Consider the following 12901-nt stretch of genomic DNA (forward strand, 5'->3'; position numbering starts at 1 on the left):
TAGCAAGGTGCTGGATCAACATGGAGCAGCGGGGACTTGAACCTGCACCCGTACGGGCTATCCACTTCTCTCTGCGCTACGATACCAGGCCCTTTCTTTTTTCAAAGAGCATGCTAATAATTGTCATCTTGCCTACTGCCTTCAGCTGCTGTGCGCTGGCCGTCCGGCAGGTATTACGGTAACTGGGCTTCAGCCGCTGTGCGCTGGCCGTCCGGCAGGTATTACGGTAACTGGGCTTCAGCCGCTGTGCGCTGGCCGTCCGGCAGGTATTACGGTAACTGGGCTTCAGCCGCTGTGTGCTGGCTGTCCGGCAGGTATTACGGTAACTGTCGATTCAGAGGTGAAGACAGGTCCAGCCGGGTGCGAGGACTCGAGTCCCCGCAGGCTTGGTCCAGCCCAGAGACCCTGACCCAGGCTTCACACTCCGCCCACCCGAAATTCTTCCTCACTACCAGGTAATTAGCACTTCTGACTCTCCTTACAGTTCACACAGATTTCTCAACACACGTGTCTAGGACTAAGTCAAGAAATTCAGACCACGTACCAAGAAGCGTTGCTTGAGTCCCGGCAATGAGGACAGCTCATGGCTCAGCCCGTTTCCAGGCAGAAGCGCCCGGGCCGCCCACTCCCTCCAGTCTGCCTGCTGCGAGACGCACAAACTACCCTGGGTTAAGGAATCAGGGTCCGCGGCAATCACATTTCAGACGCTCAGCACCCGACAGCGGGCTGGCCGCTGCCACCCACAGCCTCCTCCCGGTTCCGAGGCCCGGCTGCCCCCAGAACCACCGGGGTCACCCCGACCCCCGGCCCCAGGCCTAAGTCAGGCTGCGGCACGTCCGTGCGCCTGCCCCTTGATTTCACGGGCAGCACTTTGCCTCCGGGCATTTTCTGGCCCTGTGAAGCCCGTGGACCCCTCCCGCGTGTCGCTGCCCGACCCCCGGCAGGTGCTCAGGAACCACTCAGTATTCTACTCTGAATATTGCTACACGTTAACGCTTTCGTGTTTTTTTAACCAACTTCTAATCCTAATCTTAGCTCTGGTACCTCACTCGTTTCACCGGACGAGGCACCTGCGTTCCAGCCTCACCGGAGAGGTGGGACTTAAACCAGACTTGGGGGGCACTAACAACGTACTTCTCGACACCCCACAAAAGCTGGGTCAGGACCCCCCCCCGGAGGTCCCGCGACACTGAGAATTTCCACTCGGCAGCACCTCAAAGGTTAGGTCGGCGGCACCGGAGAAGAGTGGGCGAGCCCTGACCTTTCGAGGCGGTGCTGGCGCGAGGCGGGAAATTCTGACCCTGCGGTCTGCAAGGAGCCCCGAGAACGACCCGGCCTCGGCTGCCACCGGGCGCGAAAAGCCCCCCGAGCGTGGGCCTCCCAGCACCACTCCCACGGCGCTCCGCGCGCCGGAAGCGGACTGGCGGGCCCGCAGTGACGTCATGCTCACTTCCGGCGGCGCCCGCGATTGGCCGAGCCCGGCCGCAGTGGGCGGGGCGGAGCATGCGCGGCAGAGCCGGTGGGTGCGGCGCGGGGGTCGCGGCTGGGCGCAGAGGAGAGAACTGGAGCGCGTGGAGGGTTGCGTTGTTCAGGGCGGAGCGTGAAGGGCGTTGCCGTTCTGTGGTCCCGCAGACTTCCCCCGAGTCCGAGGAGAGCGTGCCTGGTGCGGGGCCGGCGCCCCGAGCGCCTCGCGGTCGGTCAGCCCCCGCCCGCCGGGGTCTTTGGCGTCCGGAGGCGCCGGCCAGTCTGACGCGCGGCTCCCCTCGGCGGCGCCCTCTGGAAACTGGGCCTTGGGCAGCGTGTTCGCTTTGCGTGTCCCTGCCGGGCGTGTGTGGTCGTGGGTGTCGCGTGTCGCGGTGAGAGAAGCCGAGCCCCAAGCAGACCCCGCCGGGTCCCGGCCTCCCCTGGGTTTACTGAAATGGGCTGAGTTGAGGCTGTAGCGCCCGGGCCGCCCTCCACGGGCGACGTCGTGATGCCAGGCCCACTAGCCCACTGTGCCCTCGTTTGTTTTATTTTTGAAGGATTTGCCATCACAGAAAAGTCCCAAACTCGGTACTGCAGAGCAGCCAGGGACCTGCCGTGCGCTGAGCACGCACCTGTAGCCCCAGCTTTAGTCTGTAAGACCCTTTGCCCGGAGCCCCTCAGGCAGCCTGGGACGTCAGAGGGAGCGGCCTGGCTCCACGCTGTGCGATTTGCAATAAATACCGACTCCCCCCACCCGCACCCCCCGTGTCAGCAGTTGCTCTGCAGCCTATCAGGTGAGCGGACGGAGTTGCGGGAGTTCAGGAGTAATATCCGATTATTTAGTTTCGATAAGAGGTCCTCCAGCCTGCCCTGTGGCTCAGTGCGTTAAACCGTCCGCATCCGGTGTAGACAGCCCGTTGGTTTCTTGATTGCTCCGCTTCCGATCCAGCTCCCTGCTAATTCGCCTGGGAAAGCAGCAGAAGGAGGCCCAAGTCCTAGGGCCCCTACACCCATGTGGGAGACCCGGATGACGCTCCTGGCTTCCACGTGGCCATTTGAGGAATGAGCCAACAGAAGGATGCCCCCCCCCCCGCTTCTACCTCTCTAATTTTGCCTTCCAAATAAATAAATAAATCTTTTTAAAAATATGGGTTATCAAGCTTTTAAATACTTCGCACTTGCAAGATGGCAATGGCTATGGCTGCCCAGAAGTACGCAGGACCCCCTGCGATCGCAGCTGAAGCACTGGGCCCCTTCTCAGTACTTCTGTTGCAGCCCTGAATTCTGACTCTGCTCTCGGGATGTTTTCAGATCCCAAAGCCTGGAAGCAGCAGGAGCCACAGCAACAGCCTCTCGGTGGGCAGAAGGATTCCTCTCCGCCCAGCGGCACACACTGGAACCCAGATTCCTCTCCGCCCAGCGGCACACACTAGAGCCCAGCGGAACTTCCTCGGCCCCACCGCGGCTGCCTTTTAACTGTGCTGGAGGTGTCTCTCATCTCAGTGCAGCCGCCCCCAGGCTGAGGACCAAATATTCTGGTGGTTTTGGGTGTCTGCAGCGAGCGGGTCTGCTGATCTAGGCTGTGAGGCCCACGTCGGTGGTTAACCCCACAGTGGGTATGCGACCACGTGGGCATCTACCCAGTGCAGCTCAGTACGCTTTCCTCCTGGCTGCCACGCTCTTACCTGCTGTGCCCTCGTCGTTCTGTCTGCTGGGCGAGGCCCTGCCGTTTCCTCTGCTGTGTCGCTGGACTCCTGCCAGTCCCTCCTCACACGCGCCCTCCCATTACAGAATCAGTGACTTCTGTGACCAAGGCTGTGACAGCTCTTGGGTGGTGCCGCGGCTGAGCCTCACGGGGCTCAGCCTTTGGTTTGAGACGCCTTTGTTGCTCTCCTGGCGCTGCTGTGCGTGCCGGGGCTACCTCAGTGAAGAGTCCTGGCTCTCGGAGCTTCTGTCCGGTGGGGGAAAGACAGACAGTGAACAGGTCCACTCACAGACCCCTGCCAGGCGGCGATGGGGGCTGTAAATGAAAGATGGAGGGGCAGGAGAGAATAAAGGGTGTGTGTGACCCTTCGTGTTCAAGGCTTGCTTTTTGTCCAAAGGAGGAAACCCAAATAGGAGGGGACAAGTCACAGCGAGAGGAAGAGCGTCTTGGGCGAGAAAACCAAGTGAAGGCCTGGCGCAGGCGTGTGCCTGGCATCTTGGCAACAGCGAAGCCGGCTTGAGGGGAATGATGGATGCAGCGCGGGAGTAAACGGGCACACCTCGCAGCCTTGCACGGGGCGTTCAGGAAGTGCTGTGCAGTTTGATGCCTTGGCAAGAGCTAGAGGCTAATATAATGACAACAATGAAACAGATTGCTTGAGGAAGCATGTAACAGAGCCTGTAGATATGTATATCTGTGTGCGTGTGTGTGTGTATAAAACACTACAGGGTCATGTGTGTGCATGTGCATAACCACAGGGTCATATGTGTATGTGTGTATGTATATAACCATAGGTCATATACGTGTGTGTCTATAACCACAGGTCATACATGTGTGTATGTATAACACCACAGGGTCATATGTGTGTATGTATATAACCACAGGTCATACGAGTGTGTATGTATAACACCACAAGGTCATATGTGTGTATGTATAACCACAGGGTCATATGTGTGTATGTATGACCACAGGGTCAAATGTGTATATGTATAACACCACAGGGTCATATGTGTGTATGTATATAACAACAGGTCATACGAGTGTGTATGTATAACCACAGGTCATACGTGTGTGTATGTATAACACCACAGGGTCATATGTGTGTATGTATATAACAACAGGTCATATACGTGTGTGCATCTATAACCACAGGGTCATATGTGTGTATGTATATAACAACAGGTCATATACGTGTGTGCATCTATAACCACAGGGTCATATGTGTGTATGTATATAACCACAGGGTCATATACGTGTGTGCATGTATAACCACAGGGTCATATGTGTGTATGTATATAACCACAGGTCATAGACGTGTGTGTATGTATATAACCACAGGTCATAGACGTGTGTGCATGTATAACCACAGGGTCATATGTGTGTATGTATATAACCACAGGTCATTCGTGTGTGTATGTATAACCACAGGGTCATATGTGTGTATGTATATAACCACAGGTCATACGTGTGTGCATGTATAACCACAGGGTCATATGTGTGTGTGTATGTAACAACAGGTCATACGTGTGTGCATGTATAACCACAGGGTCATATGTGTGTATGTATATAACCACAGGTCATATACATTTGTGTATGTATAACCACAGGTCATATGTGTGTATGTATGTAACCACAGGTCATACGTGTGTGTGTATGTATGACCACAGGGTCATATGTGTGTATGTATATAACCACAGGGTCATATGTGTGTATATAACCACAGGGTCATACATGTGTGTGTGTGTGTATGACCACAGGGTCATATGTGTGTGTATAACCACAGGTCATACGTGTGTGTATAACCACATGTCATATATGTGTGTATGTATGACCACAGGGTCATATGTGAAGTCTTTACAACTTAACAGGAACTCTGGAACTCTCAGCGCAGCAACATTTAACTGGAAAAGGAATCTTAATGAGCGCCAATGGTTTACGCCACGCTCTTCCATCATCCTGGGAACCCAAGAGAACAGGAGACAGGTTTTGTGGAAGGAGAACCAGAATGATTTGTGAGTGAAGTTACTCGGTAGCTGATAGTGGTTACTGTTTAAGATATCACAAAGAAACAAAGTGCGTCTCCTGATGTTGTCTTCTTATGTGGAGGAGTAATACTGAATGTTGGGGCTGCTGTGGCACAGCTGGATAAGCAGCTGTGGTGCTGGTTCAAATCCCGGCTGCTCCACTTCTGATCCAGATCCCTGCGAACGCACCTGGGAAAGCAGTGGAGGATGGACAAGTACCTGGGCCCCTGCACCTACTTGTGAAAAGCTGATGAGTGTCAGGCTCCTGGCTGTTTTGACAATTTAGGGAGTGAACCAGCAAATGGAAGGCGCGCTCTCTCTCTCTCTGTCTCTCTCTCTCTCGTTTCCATCCCTCCCTCCCTTCCTCTCTGACTCTGCCTTCCAAATAAATAAAATAAATCTTTAAAAAAATACTGAGTGTTAGCTGACAAAAGCTGCGTTCATGAAGCAGTTGGATACGATTTGCGTACTTACTGAAGTTAATAGCACTGCCTTCCGGGTGCCCCAGATGAATGCCAGGGGTGGGGAGCTGGTACCCCACAGGCGGAGCATCTGCCCAGTCACGTCCCTTTGGGGGTGATACTGCTCTGTCACGAGTGTCCCGGGCAGCCCAAAGGAGGCATTCCCCTGTAGCAGCGTGTGTCCCAGCTCTCTCCAGAAGTTCCCAGTACAGAAGACTTGCTGATTTAATAGTTTTGGGTTTGTTTGCACGTACATGTTTGTTCGTTTTTTTTTTTTTTTTTAAGATTTATTTATTTGAAAGTCAGAGTTACAGAGAGAGAGGAGAGGCAGAGAGAGAGAGACAGACAGACAGACAGACAGAGAGGTCCTCCATCCGATGGTTCACTCCCCAGATGGCCGCTGTTGTTTTAAGGTTAGCCTATGGGGCTGGCACTGTGGTACAGTGGGTTAACGCCCTGGCCTGAAGCGCCAGCATCCCATATGGGCACAGATTCGAGACCCAGCTGCTCCACTTCCAATCCAGCTCCCTGCTGTGACCTGGGAAAGCAGTAGAGGATGGCCCAAGTCCTTGGGCCCCTGCACCACATGGGAGACCTGGAAGAAGCTCCTGGCTCCTGGCTTCAGATGGGTGCAGCTCCGGCTGTTGCTGCCAATTGGGGAGTGAACCATCGGATGGAGGACCTCTCTCTCTCTCTCTCTCTCTCTCTCTCTCTCTCTCTTCTCTCTCTGTGTAACTCTGACTTTCAAATAAATAAATATTAAAAAAGAGAGATCCGCCTAGTACCCTCTAAAAGTGGTTACTGGAAGGCTGTCAGTTGTGCTGCTTGTCACATATCTCGAAGGTGACCTTGACCTTGGGTCTCTGGCAGTCATTCACATAGATGAGATCCGGTGTGGTTTCCCACTCAGCTCCCCGACCGCTGCCTTCAGTCTCATTCATGGCGGCTGACTCAGCACGTCTTTCTATTCATTCACAGGAACCAACCACGGGGAGTAGCTTCTGAGTCAGTCGTAGCTCCTGGCCGCGTGTTCAGGCGGCTGTGGAGGGAGAAGACCTGGGTTCCAGCCGTGGCCTCTCTCTGCCCAGGAGAAGGTGGGTGGGAACGAGTATCCTCTGCCCCCAGCCCATCTGGGTCTAACCCAGGTATGGCCCACGCCAGCCGAGTGAGCCTGACACCCTGTTTCTCCCTGACGTCTTAGGTCCCCCGTCTGCAGACAGGGCTCACAGGACCTGCGCACCTCAAAGGCTGACTGTGAGGTGGAGGAGGCAGGGGAGGCAAAGCCTGTATAGACACCGATGCTTCCACTGGTCCTTGCTGGGGTCCTGGAGTTCCCTCGGTTTCTCTTCCCTCCAGGTTAGAACAGGAACCGTTCTGCCTCACAGAGAGAAGAGGCAAATCAAATACGAAGTGTTCGGTGTGGCGTCTGCAGGGCAGCCCCTGTGGATAGCTGTTGCCAGAAAGCCCAGAGGGGCGTCGCGGTGAAGGTGAGGAGGGGAAGCTCGGGTGTAAAAGGGGCCTTTGTCTGAAGATAGAGGCAGTGACAGAGTCGGAGGCAATGAAGTGGAAGTAGCTCTTCCTGGAGGGAGACCGAGTTCCCAGGGCTGACACCACTGGCAAACGCACTAGCAGCCGCTGACTCCATCTGGGGCTTGAGCCCGCGCAGTGCCCAGGCGCCCGGGCAGGCACAGACAAAATTCAGGCATCCTCTGAACTGGGACGAAAGGGGCCGCCTTTGATTTCACTAACCCTTACGAAATCTAGCGTTTTCTGCCCCTTTGAATGCAAAACTCACAAAGCGCAGCCGAGGCTATGGTACACGCGGCTTCCCCCCCCACCCCCCCCACCCCCCCAGAAATCAGTCACCGTCACATCACTTTACGGTTCTCACAGGGACTCCAAAAATGCCACTTAGACTCGAGTAATTTCAAGTCATGACAGGTACGTGTTAATGAAGAAGTTCATGTATTACCACATGATGAGTTGGTTTTAAAATTGCTGTTTGATAGGGGCAGGCATTTGGCACAGGCGTGAAGACGCCACTTGGGATCCCTGAATCCACATCAGGTCTGGGTTCCAGTCTTGGCCCCACTCCTGATTCCAGCTTCCTGCTACTTCACACCCTGGGGGGCAGCCGGTGATGGCTCCAGGGCTTGGGTCCCGGCCACTCAGGTGGGAAACTTGGATGGAGTTCTTGGCTCCTGGCCTCATCCTAGCCCAGCCCCGGTCATTGTGGGCATTGGGGACTGAATCAGCAGATGAAAGATCTGTCTCTCTGCCAACAAATTTTTTTTTTTTTTTTTTTTTTTTTTTGTGACAGGCAGAGTGGACAGTGAGAGAGAGACAGAGAGAAAGGTCTTCCTTTGCCGTTGGTTCACCCTCCAATGGCCGCCGTGGCTGGCGTGCTGCAGCCGGCACACCGCGCTGATCCGAAGCCAGGAGCCAGGTGCTTCTCCTGGTCTCCCATGGGGTGCAGGGCCCAAGCACCTGGGCCATCCTCCACTGCACTCCTTGGCCACAGCAGAGAGCTGGCCTGGAAGAGGGGCAACCGGGAAGAATCCGGCACCCTGACCGGGACTAGAACCTGGTGTGCCAGCGCCGCAAGGTGGAGGATTAGCCTATTGAGCCACGGCGCCGGCCGCCAACGTATTTTTTAAAAATTTAAAATTCTATTTGGTAGTTGATTCCCTTTGTATTATATTTTACATTTATTTTTAAAACTTATTTTATTTATTTGAAAGAGTTATAGAGACAGACAGAGACAGAGAAAGAGATCTTCCATCTGCTTGTTCACTCCCCACATGGCCGCAATGGCCAGAGCTGAGCCAATCCATAGCCAGGAGATTCTTCCAGGTCTTCCACGTGGGTGCGGGAGTCCAAGCACTTGGGTCATCTGCTGCTGCTTTCCCAGATGCATTAGCAGGGAGCTGGATCAGAAGTGGAGTAGCGGCCAGCGCTGCAGCTCAATAGGCTAATCCTCTGCCTGCGGCGCCGGCACACCGGGTTCTAGTCAGGGCGCCAGATTCTGTCCTGGTTGCCCCTCTTCCAGGCCAGCTCTCTGCTGTGGCCCGGGAGTGCAGTGGAGGATGGCCCAAGTGCTTGGGCCCTGCACCCCATGGGAGACCAGGAGAAGCACCTGGCTCCTGCCTTCGGATCAGCACGGTGCGCCGGCCGTAGCGTGCCGGCCGCGGCAGCCATTGGAGGGTGAACCAACAGCAAAGGAAGACCTTTCTCTCTCTCTCTCTCACTGTCCACTCTGCCTGTCAAAAAAAAAAAAAAGAAAGAAAGAAAGAAAAATAACTTTAAAAACAAACATGAAAAACAATTTTTCTTAAGATCTACATATTTACATTCATAGTTTATATTAAATACATATAAATTCCGTATATCTGTATATATTTGATGTAACTATATTTTATTTTTTAATTCTTTGTCATTACTGTCCACAAAACACAAATTATGTGATACTCTCCATTATAACACATGAAATGAGAGTGAGGAAGATGACTGTACAGAGCAAACATATGGTAATTGAGGAGTTCTGTGTGTTTTTATCCCTGAGACATTGTTAGTCCATGAAGGATCATGTACAGGGACAGACTCTGCCTGAATGGCTAAGCTGCCTGCGCCCCACCTGGCTTCAATCCCGGCTCAGGCTCCTGACTCCAGCTTCCTGCCAGTGCAGACCCTGGAGGCAGCAGTGGGGGCTCCAGTAATCGGGTTCCTGCCACCCCTGAGGAGTCCCAGGTTGCAGTCCCTTCTCCTGGCTTCCACTGGCCCAACCCTGGCTACTGCAGGCGTCTGAGATGTGAACCAGCAGACAGGAGTGCCCTTTTTTCTGCCTTTCTCTACCTCTCAAAAGTATTTTAAAGGAGCATGGGTACATCTGTAATCAGAATCAAATTCGGTCATACTGTTTTTTTTTTTTTTTTTTTGACAGGCAGAGTGGACAGTGAGAGAGAGACAGAGAGAAAGGTTTTCCTTTGCCGTTGGTTCACCCTCCAATGGCCGCCGCGGCTGGCGCACTGCAGCTGGCACACAGCGCTGATCCGAAGGCAGGAGCCAGGTGCTTCTCCTGGTCTCCCATGGGGTGCAGGGCCCAAGCACTTGGGCCATCCTCCACTGCACTCCCTGGCCACAGCAGAGAGCTGGCCTGGAAGAGGGGCAACCGGGAAGAATCCGGCACCCTGACCGGGACTAGAACCCGGGGTGCCAGCGCTGCAAGGCGGAGGATTAGCCTAGTGAGCCGCGGCGCCGGCCCAGGACAGCTCTTTAGAGAGGCTGTCTCTCTTCCTCCTTGCAAGTGTCTTCTTTGTCATGTTTGCAGTTTAGGGTCAAGTGTATTCGCTGGAGAAACTCAACATGAGGCCCATAGTCCCTAAAAACTGGACAGAATCTGCTCCTTGGTGTGGACTGGGGTGTTGAGAAAGTGATGACACAGATACAACTCATGCTGCTGAAGTGTTGTTGATGGCTTGTTGGGATTGTGTCATCTCATTTGGGAAGGTTTTCTGGAAGGGATGAATTTTTGCTTGCGCTTGAGAGATCAGAGCGCTAAAGGGGAAAATGCAATGTCATATATATATATATATATATATATATATATATATTATTTGATGGGTAGAGTTACAGACAGTGAGAGAGAGAGACAGAGAGAAAGGTCTTCCTTCCATTGGTTCACTCCCCAAATGGCCGCCACAGTCGGTGCTGCGCCGATCCGAAGCCAGGAGCCAGGTGCCTCTTCCTGGTCTCCCATGCGGGTGCAGGGCCCAATCACGTGGGCCATCCTCCACTGCCCTCGTGGGCCACAGCAGAGAGCTGGACTGGAAGAGGAGCAACTGGGACACAATCCGGCGCCCCGACCGGGACTAGAACCCGGTGTGCTAGCGCCATAGGTGGAGGATTAACCAAGTGAGCCACGGTGCTGGCCCCGTGTCACACTTATTTTGAAACAAATGAAAATCATACTAAAAGAATTTCACACCCGTTGCTAGCTTAGACAATAGATAAATCTGGGTAGCCATAGAATTTGCCTTAGCTGACCATGATGGTTTTATCACACAAAATTCAGCAATGTGAGCTCTTTAAAAGCCTACATGTGGTCGAGCGCTTCCTTGGGTAGAATAATTCAGAAGTGGTTGCTTTCGTCTTACTCTTGGCTGGAAGATCTAATCTTGAGAATCTCCTAGCTCAGTGAAGACTTCTGTGGCACTTGGCGTACAACCTTGAGAAAGTGAAGTAATTGCTGTGCTGGGAAATGAGCTACGTCACCTGCAGAGGAGGAGTCGCTCTGCCCACAGCCTATCCAGAAACGTGGATGAGTGAGTAGCATGCGGTTAAATATTCAGTCTGTGAAATGGCACGTTGCAGTATTAAACACAGGATACCACATGTAAATGAGGTGGTCCCCTGGTTAGATGGTGACGTTGAAAGTGTTAGAAGATGATCAGCGGTCTCTTTTTTTTTTTTCAAAAAGCTTTGAGTTTATTTTTTATATGGGAGGCAGAGAGAGGCAAACCCCTTCCGTCCACCGGCTCACTCTCCAGATGTCCCAGTCCAGGTCTCCCGTGTGGGCAGCAGGGACCCAAGTACTTGTGCTATCTCCCCCTGCCTCCCAGGGTTTGCATCAGCAAGAAGCTGGAATTGGAAGTGGAGCCAGGACTGAATCCAGGCTCCGTGATGTGGGATTTGGGCCTCCCACGTGGCAGCCTCCGTTCTGGGGGGCAATGTTCTTCCAGTAGCCCATTCTGTCCACGCTGGGGATGGGCACCCCGAAGTGGCCTAGGTAGAGGGACTCTCAGCAGCCCTCACAGTGTGAGTGCATTTCCCCTCCTGCGGCCCTCCCTGCCCCGCCCTGCCCAGCCTGACTGACCGCCAAGGGTGGGAAGGGACCTTGAACACACGAGGTCTCGTCGTAGCAGTCGCTGTTGTCTTGAGAGCTGCGTACCAGGCAGTGAGCTCAGAGCTTAAAGTTCATTGTTTCACTCGGTCGTCACTAAATGGGGTGGCTTACGGTGTTCCTGTTCCTGTGAGGGTCGGAAAAAGTGAGCCGACAGAGGTGCAGACGCCTGCTCAAAGGTTACCCAGCCTCAAATGGCAGAGCCTAGATTCAGCCTAGGTCTGCCTGTGTGGGCTCCGAACCACAGTGCTAAACCCTACTGCTTCTGGTACATAGGGCACGTGCGTGCCCATGTGTGTGTGTGTGTGCCCACGCGTGTGTGCTCACATTGTGTGTGTGTGTGGTAAAACCAGGGATTAAGGGTAGCAAGTCAAAGCCACCATGAAATCCCACTTCATACCCACTGAGGTGGCCAGGAGTTTTTTTTCTAATGGGAAAGTACCAAGTGTTAACACGATGTGGGGAAATTTAAACCCCGTTCCTTGCTGGTGTGAATGTGAAATGGTGCAGCCGAGTGGAAAACAGCCTGTGACTGCCTGCAAAGTGAACACAGCCACGCTCCTCCCCCGTGCTGCCTCTGAAAATGTATGTCTACACAAAAACGTGCACTCATCTGTCCACAGCGATGTTATCCGTAACAGCCAGAGGGCGGGCGTATTTGAGCCTGGCTTCGAAGCCCGGCTCCCCTCCTGAGTCCAGCTGCCCACTGACGTGCGCCCTGGGGAGCAGCAGGTGGTGTCTCAAGCGCTTGGGTTCCTGCCGCCATGTGAGAGATCAGATTCCGTGCGGGGTTCCTGGCTTCAGGCGGGCTCTGCCCTGGCTGTTGCAACCACCTGGGGAGCGATCCAGTGCCTGGAAGAATCTCTGTCCGTCTCCATCTCTCTTCCTTTCAAATAAAATGAAAAAAAAAAAAAAAAGTAGCCAAAGGTGGAAATAGTCCAAATGTCCATCAGTTGAGGAATGGATAAACAATATGAGGTTTATGCACACAATGCACTATTTATTCAGCCATGGAAAGGAATGAAGTACTGACAGACCACATATTATATGACTGCGTTTTTAAAAAGATTTATTTATTTATTTGAAAGGCAGAGTGACAGAAAAGAGAGAGAAAGAGAGAGATCTTCCATCCATTCGTTCATCTCTCAGATGGCGGCAATGGCCAACTCTGGGTCAAACCAAAGCCAGGTGCCAGAAACTCCATCCACCTTGGTCTCCAACATTGGTGACAGGGACCCAAATACTTGGGCCATCATCTGCTGCCTTCACAGGCACATCAGGTGGAATCGGAGCGGCAGGGACTTGAACTGGCACTCCAATAAGAGATGCCAACGTTGCAAGCAGCGGC

General features: G+C 53.4%; 2 long non-coding RNA genes across 3 annotated transcripts; both read left to right on the forward strand.

Moving 5' to 3' along the window:
• Positions 1–1433: 1433 nt before the first annotated feature.
• On the forward strand, positions 1434–10975 carry LOC149125853 (uncharacterized). Of its 2 annotated transcripts, none has more exons than XR_016210273.1 (3): positions 1434–1519; positions 6633–6748; positions 10844–10975. It is a non-coding gene; the product is annotated as an uncharacterized LOC149125853 (long non-coding RNA). The 2 variants fall into 2 exon arrangements; XR_016210274.1 differs by lacking the exon at positions 10844–10975 and adding an exon at positions 6856–7206.
• Positions 1735–5604, forward strand: LOC149125854 (uncharacterized). The gene is made up of 2 exons (XR_016210272.1): positions 1735–2258; positions 2776–5604. It is a non-coding gene; the product is annotated as an uncharacterized LOC149125854 (long non-coding RNA).
• Positions 10976–12901: the final 1926 nt, after the last annotated feature.

The sequence above is a fragment of the Oryctolagus cuniculus genome, chromosome 7 (genome assembly GCF_051225735.1).
Source record: "Oryctolagus cuniculus isolate XC-2025 breed Fujian yellow rabbit chromosome 7, ASM5122573v1, whole genome shotgun sequence".
Classification (NCBI taxonomy): domain Eukaryota; kingdom Metazoa; phylum Chordata; class Mammalia; order Lagomorpha; family Leporidae; genus Oryctolagus; species Oryctolagus cuniculus.